Raw genomic sequence first — 13,332 nt, 5'->3', positions numbered from 1 at the left:
GATAACACACATCATCTGCCTAGACCCTGAAGGCTAACCCTACATCAGACCCTAACACTTGCCATGAATTTATCCCTCGAGACAGGTGTCCAGCAAGAGAGCAGATGCAGAATTTAATATGAGAGAGGCTAATGTCTGGGATGAGACAAAAACCCCGAGTAAGTGTCCTTGCTCCGTATTTATTAGGATCAGAAGTCTTACAAAGGTGACGGATATGCAGAAAGAGAAAATGACACAATGATCAACACAAGTGTGTGAGAGAAAGGGGGTTTCAAGAATATGTGGTGCTAGGGGTTTGGGTCAATACAAAACAAAACCCTGGAGCTGAGAAGATAGCTATTTATGGCAGGCACCAGGTGCCTCGTCTGTGTATCTTAACTTGCCTAGGGGATGACAGAGCATGCTATCTCAGGGCTAACAAGGCACTTTTATTTTGCCAATTAGCTCTGGGAAATTTCACCCTGATGTGGTGGTCTATTGCCTGTTTACCTGTTTTCCTATTCTGGACAAGTTCCTCCTGTGGAAGTAGCTTTCTGCTTTTGTTCTATGCTGGGGGTGCTTTCTCCCTGTTTACCTATTCTTGGATGCTTTCATCCTAAGCCTACTTAATCCATTCGTGTAAGCTCAGGGAATTTGTAAATTTATTCCCCAGAGTCAGGTCTCCTCACTGATTGAGGATAGGCACCTACACTCGGACGTGCTATAATGTTAACTCTAACCCTTTCTCTGGTCTTGAACCTGGCCTGAATCCTCCAAGGGGAAAAAAACTGATTGGGGACACATGATCAACAGAATACCAGGCAGGAACACAGAAGGAAACTGTGCCATATGCCATGACCATGAGTGGATTAGAGAGTATGATTCTTAGTGAAAACCTGACCCTAACCTATACCCTCAGCCTATCATCTGAATCCTAACCCTAACCCTGACCCTCACACTAACACTCACCCTCAACTTATCCCTCTGGAGAGGTCTCTGCACTGCCTGCAGATAGGCCACTACTCTCACTTGGGCTCTAGCCCTAATCCTAGGCCTTGCTCTGGCCCTGATCCAAACTCAAATACTAGGTCGGAGGAAAAACCGGATTCAAGACACATGACGATAAGTCATTTACAAATATATTCTCCCTTATCTTTTAGTTTTGTTGATTGTTTCCTTTGCTCTGCAGACATTTTTTTTATCTTGATGAATAGTTCATTTTTGCTTTCATTTCCTTTGCTTCCAGAGATATGACTAGGAAGAAGTTGCTACACCCGAGGTCATAAAGGAGGTTGACTGTTTTATTCTCTAGGATTTTAATGGTTTCCTGTCTTACATTTAAATCTTACATTCACTTTGAATCTATTTTTGTGTATATGATGTAACAAAGTCATTAGGTTTCATTGTTCTGCATGTCACCATCCAGTTTTCCCAACACCATTTGTTGAAGAGACTTTTTTCCACTGGATTTTCCTTCTTTGTTGAATAATAGTTCACCATGTAGTTTGAAGTCTATTTCTGGGTTTTCTATTCTCTCCCAATGATCTCTGTGTCTGTTTTTGTGCCAGTACAATAGCGTCTTCATGATGACAGCTTTGTAATACAGCTTGAAGTCTGGAATTGTGATGCCACTCACATCACTTTTCCTTTTTAATATTACTTTGGCTATTAACAGTCTTTTTGGTTCCATACAAGCTATAAAAGCTCAGTGGATAATGCTGGTGTTATTTTGATAGAGATTACATGGATTCTCTGGATTGCTTTAGGTAGCATAAACATTTTAACAATATATGTTCTAATACATGAGCCTGGAATTTTTTTTTAAATATGAAATTTATTGTCAAATTGTTTTCCATACAACAGCCAATGCTCATCCCAACAGGTGTCCTCAATGCCTATCACACACTTTCCCCTCCCTCCCACCCCCCATCAACCATCAGTTTGTTCTCAGTTTTTAAGTCTCATGTTTGGCTCCCTCCCTCTCTTTTTTTTCCTTCCCCTCCACCATGGTCTTCTGTTAAATTTCTCAGTGTTCACATAAGAGTGAAACATATGGTATTTGTCTTTTTCTGTATGACTTATTTCATTTAGCATAACACTCTCCAGTTCCATCCACGTTGCTATAAAGGCCATATTTCATTCTTTCTCATTGTCAAGTAGTATTCCATTGTGTATATAAGCCACAATTTCTTTATCCATTCATCAGTTGATGGACATTTAGGCTCTTTCCATAATTTGACTACTGTTGAAAATGCTGCTATAAACGGGATACAAGCGCCCCTATGCATCAGCACTCCTGTAATCCCTTGGGTAAATTCCTAGAAATGCTATTGCTGGGTCATAGGGTAGATCTATTTTTAATTTTTTGAGGGACTTCCCCACTGTTTTCCAGAGTGGCTGCACCAGTTTGTATTCCCACCAACAGCGCTAGAGGGTTCCTGTTTCTCCACATCCTTGCCAGCATCTATTGTCTCCGGATTTGTTCATTTTAGCTAATCTGACTCGTGTGAGGTGACATCTCAGTGTGGTTTTGATTTGTATTTCCCTGATGAGGAGTGACGTTGAGCGTCTTTTCATGGGCCTGTTGGCCATCCGGATGTCTTCTTTAAAGAAGTGTCTATTCATGTTTTCTGCCCAATTCTTCACTGGATTAGTTATTTTTTTGGGTGTGGAGTTCAGTGAGTTCTTTACAGATTTGGATACTAGTCCTTTGTCTGATATGTCATTTGCAAATATCTTTTCCCATTCCATCAGTTTCCTTTTAGTTTTGTTGATTTCTTTCCTTTGCAGTGCAGAAGATTTTATCTTCATGAAGTCCCAATAGTTCATTTTTGCTTTTAATTCCCTTGCCTTTGGAGATGTGTCAAGTACGAAATTGCTGTGTCTGAGGTCAAAGAGGTTTTTTTCTGGATTTATCCTCTAGGGTTTTGATGGTTTCCTGTCTCTCATTCAGGTCTTTTATCCATTTTGACTTTATTTTTGTGAACAGTGTAAGGAAGTGGTCTAGTTTCATTCTTCTGCATGTTACTGTCCAGTTCTCCCAGCACCATTTGTTAGACTTTTTTCCATCGGATATTCTTTCCTGCTTTGTCAAAGATTAGTGGGCCATACTTTTGTGGGTCCAATTATGGAGTCTCTATTCTATTCCATTGGTCTATGTGTCTGTTTTTGTGCCAATAGCATTCTGTCTTGATGATTACAGCTTTGTATAGAGGCTAAAGTCTGGGATTGTGATGCCTCCCACTTTGGTCTTCTTCAAAATTACTTTGGCTATTCGGGGTCTTTTCTGGTTCCATACAGATTTTTAGGATTGCCTGTTCAAGCTTCGAGAGGAATGGTGCAATTTTGATTGGGATTGCATTGAATGTGTAGATAGCTTTGGGTAGTATTGACATTTTAACAGTATTTATTCTTCCAAATCCATGAGCATGGAATGTTTTTCCATTTCTTTATATCTTCTTCAATTTCCTTCATAAGCTTTCTATAGATTTCAGCGTATAGATCTTTTACATCTTTGGTTAGATTTATTCCTAGGTATTTTATGCTTCTTTGTGCAATTGTGAATGGGATCAGTTTCTTTGTCTTTCTGTTGCTTCATTGTTAGTGTATAAGAATGCAACTGATTTCTGTACTTTGATTTTGTATTTTGTATTTGTTTTCCTTTTGTTGTCTGATTGCTGATGCTAGAACTTCCAACACTATGTTAAACAACAGCAGTGAGAGTGGGCATCCCTGTCGTGTTCCTGATCTCAGGGGAAAACCTTTCAGTTTTTCCCCATTGAGGATAATATTAGCTGTGGGCTTTTCATAAATGGCTTTTATGATGTTCAAGTATGTTCCTTCTCTACCGACTTTCTCGAGGGTTTTTATTAAGAAAGGGTGCTGAATTTTGTCAAATGCTTTTTCTGCATCTATTGACAGGGTCATATGGTTCTTAAATTTTCTTTTATTAATATGATGTATCAAATCGATTGATTTGCAGATGTTGAACCAGCCCTGCAGCCCAGGAATGAATCCTACTTGATCATGGTGAATAAATCTTTTTATTTGCTGTTGAATTTTATTTGCTAGTATCTTATTGAGAATTTTTGCATCTATATTCATCAGGGATAGTGGCCTGTAGTTGTATTTTTTTTTCTGGGTCTCTGGTTTGGGAATCAAAGTAATGCTGGCTTCATAGAATGAGTCTGGAAGTTTTCCTTCCTTTTTATTTTTTGGAACAGCTTGAGAAGGATAGGTATTATGTCTGCTTTAAATGTCTGGTAGAATTCCCCAGGGAAGCCATCTTGTCCTGGACTCTCATTTGGTGGGAGATTTTTTTTTTTTTCAACGTTTTTTATTTTTATTTTTGGGACAGAGAGAGACAGAGCATGAACGGGGGAGGGGCAGAGAGAGAGGGAGACACAGAATCGGAAACAGGCTCCAGGCTCCGAGCCATCAGCCCAGAGCCCGACGCGGGGCTCGAACTCACGGACCGCGAGATCGTGACCTGGCTGAAGTCGGACGCTTAACCGACTGCGCCACCCAGGCGCCCCTGGTGGGAGATTTTTGATAACTGATTCAATTTCTTCTCTGGTTATGGGACTGTTCACATTTTCTATTTCTTCCTGTTTGAGGTTTGGAAGTGTGTGGCTGCTTAGGAATTAGTCCATTTCTCCCAGGTTGACCAGTTTGTTGGCATATAATTTTTCATAATAATTTCTTGTATTTCTAAGAGATTGGTTGTAATAATTCCATTTCATTCAGGACCTTATCTATTTGGGTCACCTCCCTTTGCTTTTTGAGAAGCCTGGCTAGAGGTTTATCAATTTTGTTTATTTTTTCAAAAAACCAACTCTTGGTTTCAGTGATCTGCTCTGCAGTTTTTTTTTTTTTAGATTCTACGTTGTTTATTTTGGCTTTGATTTTTCTTATTTTTCTTCTTCTGCTGAGTTTGGGGAGTCTTTGCTGTTCTGCTTCTATTATCTTTAGGTAGGCTGTTAAATTTTGTATTTGTGATTTTTGTTTGTTTGTTTCTGGAGATAGGCCTGGATTGCAATGTATTTTCTTCTCAAGACTGCCTTTGCAGCATCCCAAATCATTTGGATTGTTGTAATTTCATTTTCATTTGTTTCCATATATATTTAAATTTCTTCTCGAATTGTCTGGTTGACCCATTCATTCTTTAATTGGGTGTTGTTTAACCTCCATGCTTTTGGAGGTTTTCCAGACTTTTTCCTGTGGTTGATTTCAAGTTTTGTAGCCTTGTGGTCTGAAAGTGTGCATGCTATCATCTCAATTCTTTTACACTTTTTTTTTTTCTTTTACACTTTTGAGGGGAGGTTTGTGACCCAGTATGTGATCTGTCTTGGAGATGGTTCCATGTGCACTTGAGAAGAAAGTACTTGAGAAGTACTTGAGAAGAAAGCACTTCTAACGTAGTGAAACATGGTGTTGCTTGAATGATGGTGTCTCCCCAGGATTCTTTCACGCTGGCGGGCACATGTCACCTCTCCCCGTCGTTCCCCGCATAGGTGTTCCTACGCTTCTGGCGTAGTGAGACCAGATGTCAGTTGAAAGGTGGTTTCCCCAAAGTGCAGACGGGCAGAGTGGAGTGTAAGGAACTTTACGCCTGGTCTCCGGAGACTTTTGGGAACACTGCTTATTGGGGGAAACAAGCTGTTAGTTCAAAGATGCTTTCTCCAGACTGTTGTCTCACACAGGTGAGGATGCGGCACTTGCCTTGGAGGCCCTGCAGAGCTGTCCAGACAGGTCTCCCTTCGCGAAACAAGCTATCAGTTGCAAGACCCTTTGCCCAGCGTGTAGTTCCACAGAATCAAGTTACATAGCACTTCCCGCCTAAGCCCCACAGGGTTTCAAGCCTTTCTCACTTCGTGAAACAAGATGCGAGTTGACAGCTGGTTGCAGCCTAGCGTTGCTTCACAAAAACGAGCATGTGGCACTGTCTGCCCAGGCCCCGCGAAGGTTTCCACACAGGTGTGTCCTTGGGAAACAAGACGGGCCTTGAATGATGACGACGGGCCCGAAGTGTAGTTTGACAGTGTGGAGCATATGGCCCTTTCTGGAGGGTCCCGGCAGAGGTGTTCCACCCCTGCTCACTGAGTGACGCAAGGTGTTAGTGGAAAGGTGGTTTTCCCAAAGCGCAGGTGGACAGAGTTGAGTGTACGGAGCAGGACGCAGAGTCGCCGTAGAGGTTTGGAAACACTGCAGGATGAGTGACATGAGATCTTAGTCAGAAGTTGGTTTCGGCAGCGTGTTCTCAGGCACAGTTGTGGGCACGGCACTTACCTGGCAGGCCCCGCATAGGCTGCCAGACACTTTTCACTTTGTGAAACAAGCTCCGAGTTTAAACACTGCCTGGCCGCCGTGGTGTTTCACATCATGGAGTGTACGACACTTTGTTCATATGCTTCCCCCCCACCCCCTCCCACCGCCACCTTCATCACCACGCACCCATGCATAAGGCTTCCGACCTCTCTAACGCAGGGAAACGAGACGCTGGGCGAGGGACGGTTTCGCCATTGTGTTGGCTCACCAAACCGAGGGCCCGGCACTCTCTGCCTAGGCACCACGTCGGTTTTCCAACAGCTGTGTCCTTGTGAAACAAGATGTTCCTTGAGTGATGCTGTCCCCGATGTGCCGTCTGACGGAGTTGGACTCTCCAGCTCTTGGGTCCTAGTCCCGGCAGAGGTGTTCCAGCATGTGTGACTGAGCGAAACATGTTAGTTGAAGGATGGTTTCCCCACAGGGTTCTTTCTCAGGTCGACTACGTGACACTTCGCTTGTGGGGCCCACGTAGCTTTTGACACAGTGCTCACGTAGTGAAACCCGGTCTTCCTGGAAAGAGTGTTTCAGCACGGTGCTAGCTCACAGGATTGAGTACATGGCACTTTTCCACCTAGGCCCCGCCGTAGCTTTTCGAACCCTTCTCACTGAGTGAAACGACATGTTCATTAACGGAGAGATAGATGGGTTCCCACAGTGGGGCTGCTGAGAGCCGAGCCTAGGGCACTTTCTGCCCAGGCCCCACACCGGGGTTTCAAACACTTGTAACCCAGGGAAACGCGATGCCATTCTAAAGGTGGTTTCTGCACCGTGTTGTTTCACAGCATTTCAATCCGTGGCCCTTTCTGCATTCGCCCCACTGGGTTTGCACACCGTTGGGACGTGGTGAAACAGCACGTTGTTGGAAGGCTGCCTTCTCTTCCCCGGGAGCTGTTTCACGGAGCGGAGGTGTGTGGCGTTTTCCTGCTAGGCCCCGCGTGGGGTTTCGAGCGCTTCCAAGTTCGTTGCAGCAGGTGTGAGTTGAAAGATGCATTCCCCCAAGGGCAGTTGGAGACAGTGGAGTATAGGACACTGTTCACCTAGGCCCGCATAGATTTTCAAACCCTTCCAAGTGAGAAAAGATGTTCGTTTCAAGACGGTGTTCCCCCACAGAGCTCTTCGGAGAGTGGAGGATAGACCACTTCCCTGGTGGGCTCCGCATAGCTTTGCAAACAGTTCTCACTTAGTGAAACCATGCAGGGCCTGAACGACGGCTTCATCAAAGTGCCGGTTCACAGGCTTGAGTACATGGCACGTTCCTCATCGGCCCCGCAGGGGTTTCCCGACACTTCTGACGTAGTGAAACATGGTGTTGCTTGAATGATAGCGTCTCCCCAGGATTCTTTCACGCTGCCGGGCACATGTCACCTCTTCACGTCGTTCCCCGCATAGGTGTTCCTACGCTTCTGGCGTAGTGAGACCAGATGTCAGTTTAAAGGTAACTTGTACTAGGCAAAGATTTCTTACATATGAAAACTGAAAGGAACAATCATAGAAGAACAAATGAATGCATAAACTGGACTTCACCAAAAAGAAAAACTGCTCTTCAAAAACACTGTTGAGAGAAGGAAATCACAGACTGGGAGAAGAAAAACCTTGCCAAAAAAACAGGTGATAAAGGATCTGTATCTAGCTCTTTCCACCATCTTTCTGTGCCACCATCATGATGCATGTGACTGTCGTGGCAGATACTCCCCAAAGTATAACAATACTGAAAAGAGAAGCAAACGCCAGGTTCTTACTAGGCCATGCTCCAAAGACATTGTCCACTTTCTAACTGTGATGATGAAGCATGGTTACACTGGTGAATTTAAAATCATTGATATCTCAGAGTTGGGAAAATTGTTGTGAACCTCACAGGCAGGTTAAGCAAGCATGAAGTGATTGGCCCCAGAATTGACGGACAATGCAAAGATCTAGAAAATTGGCAGAATAATCTGCTAAGTTTGGTTTCATTATACTGCCCACCTCAGCTACATGTAGTCATGGACCATGAAGAAGCAAGTTGGAAACACACAGAAGGGGAAATCCTGGGATTCTTTTTCTAGGGATGTAATACATATGTGCAAATAAAATGCCTCAGTGGAGAAAACAACAACAACAACCACAAAAAAACAAAAAGAAAACAAAATAAGAAGGAACTGTGTCTAGAATATACAAAGAATTCTGAAACTCAACAAGAAAAGATACTAATTTTTAAAACAACAAAAGATTTAGACGATTCAAAGAAGATACACAGATGGCAAAGAAGCACATGAAAATATGCTCACCATCATCAGTTATTAAGGAAATGTATATTAAAACCATAATGAGATATATACTAAATATCCATCCAAATGGCTTGGATTTAAAAAGCTGACAATACTAAGTGTTCATGAATATGTATGTAGGAATTGGTGCTCTGACAGACTGTTGGTGGGGATGGAAAACAGTACAACTCCTTTAGAAAACAACTTGGCAGCTTCATAATAAGGGAATGTAAAGGGACATGAGATTTTCAAGGGTGATGAATATGTTAACTGTCTGGATTATGGTTATCATTTCAAACGTGTAAACATATGTCAAAACTATCAAATGACACACTTCATGTATGTGCAGTTTACCTAACTAAGCTGTTGGAAACGAAAAGCTCTTTCACAGGAAGAAATGTCTAAAACAGTGGGTAAGACACAGATGGAAAGAAGGATGTAAAACAATACAAGATGAAGCCAGAGGACTGTGGCCTTTAACCTAATAGCAATGAGAAGTAATAGCTAAGCTTTAAGCAAGGGCGTACCATGATGAAAGACACATTTTTAAAAAACATATACTAATTATGGTTTCAGGGTAGACCAAGGTCCTGAGAGGTAGAACAGCAGGGAAAACAGTCCTGAGGTTATTTCAATCATCTAGGAGAAAAATAATGACCTGACCTGGGTGAAGGCACAGAAGAGAAGCAGAGTTAACACATTATATGTGCCATTCCCACTAAGAAAGGTACAGTAGAAATGATGACTCTTTGGCTGAGAGGATACAATAGTTCTCCTTTTATTTTAATATAAAACATATTTCTGAGATAAGCAGCTCTATAATACAGCAGTATTCTCTGGTGCAGTAGTAGGCAAGGTGTGTACATAATACTACAGCAATATACCTAAAAAGGCGTCCTATCTTTACAATCCATGCCAAGTTGTTCAATCAGCAACATGAAGTTCTTAAAGTAAGGCAACTCACAATGCTCTGAAGCTGTTTCAGATGACTGAAGTCGACAAGGTCATCCATAGAAGTAATTTGCTTTTTGACCTACCAATGAATAATACCATTTCAAAATGTCCCCCAAATATTTATAAAATATACTAGGTGTAGAGAAGTGATAAATACCCATCTTTTTATAAAAGCAAAAACATGGGCACCTGAGTGGCTCAGTCGGTTGAGCATCCGACTCCATTTTGGCTCAGGTCATGACCTCAGGGTACTGAGTTTGAGTCCCACGTTGACCTCCACAATGACAGCATGGAGCCTGCTTGGGATTCTCTCTCCCCCTCTCCCTTGGCCCCTCCCCCACTTGTGCATGCTCTCTCTCAAAATACATTTTAAAAATAAGTGAATAAACATTTAAAAGTGAAACCACAGAGACTTTTTAAAAGAACGGATTTTTATCAAAAAGACACTGTTATCCATAGCTAGTATTTCTATGTAACTTTTTCACAGCAAATGTCTCTACAACAAAGAAAGATTTTCTATTTTTCACTACATCTTTAATAAAGTAATTTTTTGCCACTGAACAATATTCCTAACAAATGTGTATCAAAATAATATAATAAAAAATAAAATAATAAATAAAATAAAATTATATTGTCTATTTTTTTTACCTTTTTCTTTTTCTTAGAAATTTTCTTTGCAGGTCTGAAAAAACCCAACAATTCTTTTCAGGCAAATATTAAATACTTAAAATACAAAGCATATCTAAACCTATTGTTTCTGATATAAAATCTCTGCATTTGAAACTAATTTTCTACAAAGGAGATTAAACAACAAAGTAACATTAAACAACATAGAAAATATACTACTGCTAATATTAACAAAGGATTAGGTGTATCCAGTTGTAGTATATGTGCTGCTGAAGCGAGCACAACAAAGTACTAAAGTTAGATAAAAACTAACAAAAGCAAAGGAAAATCCTAATGCTACTTGCATTATTTGATAGGAATGATACCATTGTTTCTGTTGTCATTTCACTAAAAATAAGCTTTTACTGGCACTAAAACCTACTTGGAAAGTGCAAGTTAAGTCCCTATATGAAAGAACCCCTTTTTAACAATCATGATATTAACGTGTTGAAGACTCACTATGCAACTACTCTCTAGGCATTACTATGACCACTTCAAGGTATTTGAAGTCCCACAACAATCCTATGAAGTGGGTTATTATATTAGGTATTTTACACAGGAAGAAAATGAGGCACAAAAAGTTGAAGTGACTTGCCCAAGAAGCCCTAATCGCTGGCCAAGAACAGATCCTGAATTCAAACCCAGGAACGTGCCTTCAAAGCATGTGTTTTATACTATGTGGTTAAAGTAATACTCCAGTGTTTCTAATATGACAGCAAATGAATCTATATTATGATTCGATTTCTAGCTATAGTGATACATAATAATTTCTGAATCTTACACATTTTTTAAGACTTTATACTTGGCAAGATGGGAAATCTACTTTCAATAAACTAAATATTTGCTTCTTCTAAAGAAGTTCCTCAACAGGCATTCATTCATTTATTCATTCATTCATTCAACTGTTTATTCCCACATTCAACACATACTTATTGAGCATACAATCTGTGTCAATGGCACTGTTGGTACAGGAAGCATGGTTTTTGTAATTTAGAGCTCTCTAATCCAAAAGGAATAATCTGTTATGGATTACTAGTTTCTTTTCCAATTGTAAATAAACAAAATCTTCCCCTTTCCCAGAATCTAAATAAATATTAACTTAATAGAACCAGATACTTTAAAGTCCCTAACAAAATCATAGCTATTTGTGATACTATCAAAGGCACTGGATATCTAAAATCATCAAGGAAGGATTAGTTTTATTCAGAATGACCTCAGTGTTTGCATACACTTATGATAAGTGTGTGTGTGTGTATACACTTATATATACATATAGAAGTCATACACATATATTTATATATACATATAGAACTTATACAGCCATATATATGTGTGTGTATGTATATATATATATATGTATATATACTTGCATACATACATATATATTTTTAAATCTGCACATTCAATTATATGAGAATACCTCATTGTGGAACCAATTCAGAATAAACCAACTTCTTCCACAAAATTACATGAATAAGAGTACTAAAGACAATTACTATAATCTTTATTTATTTATTTATTTTTTTAATTTTTTTTTTCAACGTTTATTCATCTTTGGGACAGAGAGAGACAGAGCATGAACGGGGGAGGGGCAGAGAGAGAGGGAGACACAGAATCGGAAACAGGCTCCAGGCTCCGAGCCATCAGCCCAGAGCCCGACGCGGGGCTCGAACTCACGGACCGCGAGATCGTGACCTGGCTGAAGTCGGACGCTTAACCGACTGCGCCACCCAGGCGCCCCAACTATAATCTTTAAAAGATAATGTAATACAATCAACAAACTTCCTAATGTTTGGAAACGCAAACAAAATTAAATTAACTAATCATGTCTATCTCTATTGATCATTTCCAACAGAATACATACTCTAAAAGCTCCCATCTTATAAAAAGAGAAAGAAAATGCCTTTGCAATTCACATTCTTTTTCAGTTATCATCCATTTCTCTATTACCTTTCCCAATTAAAAAAATCTAAGGAGTTGTTTACACTTAGTCATCTTCCATGCTTCCATGGTGACTACTGAAACTGCTCCTTGACAAGGTCACTTACCCTCATCATAACTTTTCAAGCAGTGTGTTTGATATGTTGAATATTTCTTGCTTTAGCTTGGACCTACCTACACTACAGCATTTATTTTCCACAAAAGGTAATCACTGCTAAAATTCCTTCACAGGCACAAAGAATTTATAGATTTTACCTGCTTTCATGCTGATCCTTTTCACTGAAATGGCTGCCATCATTCTTTTGTACTGGACCACCAGTTAGGGAATCTGCCTTCTGCAACACTGGTTTGATCTCAGATCCTTTTGATGTCCCTTTTTCATTTTCACCTTTCTTTAACTTCTTCATATGTAAACCAGGTTCCCTCCTTAAAAAAACAAAGCCATTAAAAAGCCATAAAAAACCTAATGTTTTCTAATAATTTTACTGATAAAGAATAAAAAGACAATTTTCATCAAGTTCTGAATTTTACCCATCTGACTTAATTTGATTAATTCAGAGAACAGTGCTGAAGTACCAACCATACAGAAGGAAATACTCATCTGTTGCTTCAAACACAGATAAATATACAATTAGAATACAATGTGATTTGTAAGAATTGACATGTGAAAAGCTGTAAGTGAGGATAAGAAAGGCTTTACTGAAGAGGGAAAATAAACAGCAGAGGTCACCAGGGAAAGAAACCGAAGAAAACCATTTTCTTAGAGATTAGAATGTGAGCACAAAGATTACACAGATGGCATCTAGGTGCCTTGAAAGGAAAAAGTATAAGCTTTTAGGAATTTGGAAAAAAAGCATAAAATACATGGAAGCAAGTAGTAAGAGATCATTCAGGAGAGAAATTCTGAAGAACCTTGAAGGTCACACTAAAAATTTAGAGTTGATTGCCTAACGGCAGTGACTCTTAGACATGGGAGTAATAACAGATTTGTGCTATATTTTCGGCTTTGCTTTTAAATATAAGAATGCTTAATTTCAACAAAGTTTTAAAGTAGCATGAGGTCCATATAACATGAAAGAAGAAATCAGGGAAATACCTTAGGGGATAAATTACTTTTAAAATACCCATATGTCAGAGCGATATCAGTATCATAGCTGAATAAGATGTACCTTGTTGCATCTCCCCACCTACAATCAACTGGCATCGTATCCACCCACGG

Source organism: Puma concolor, chromosome B1, assembly GCF_028749965.1.
Source record: "Puma concolor isolate L17-30 chromosome B1, mPumCon1.1.hap2, whole genome shotgun sequence".
Lineage (NCBI taxonomy): Eukaryota > Metazoa > Chordata > Mammalia > Carnivora > Felidae > Puma > Puma concolor.
Note: the sequence above shows the minus strand (reverse complement) of the source record.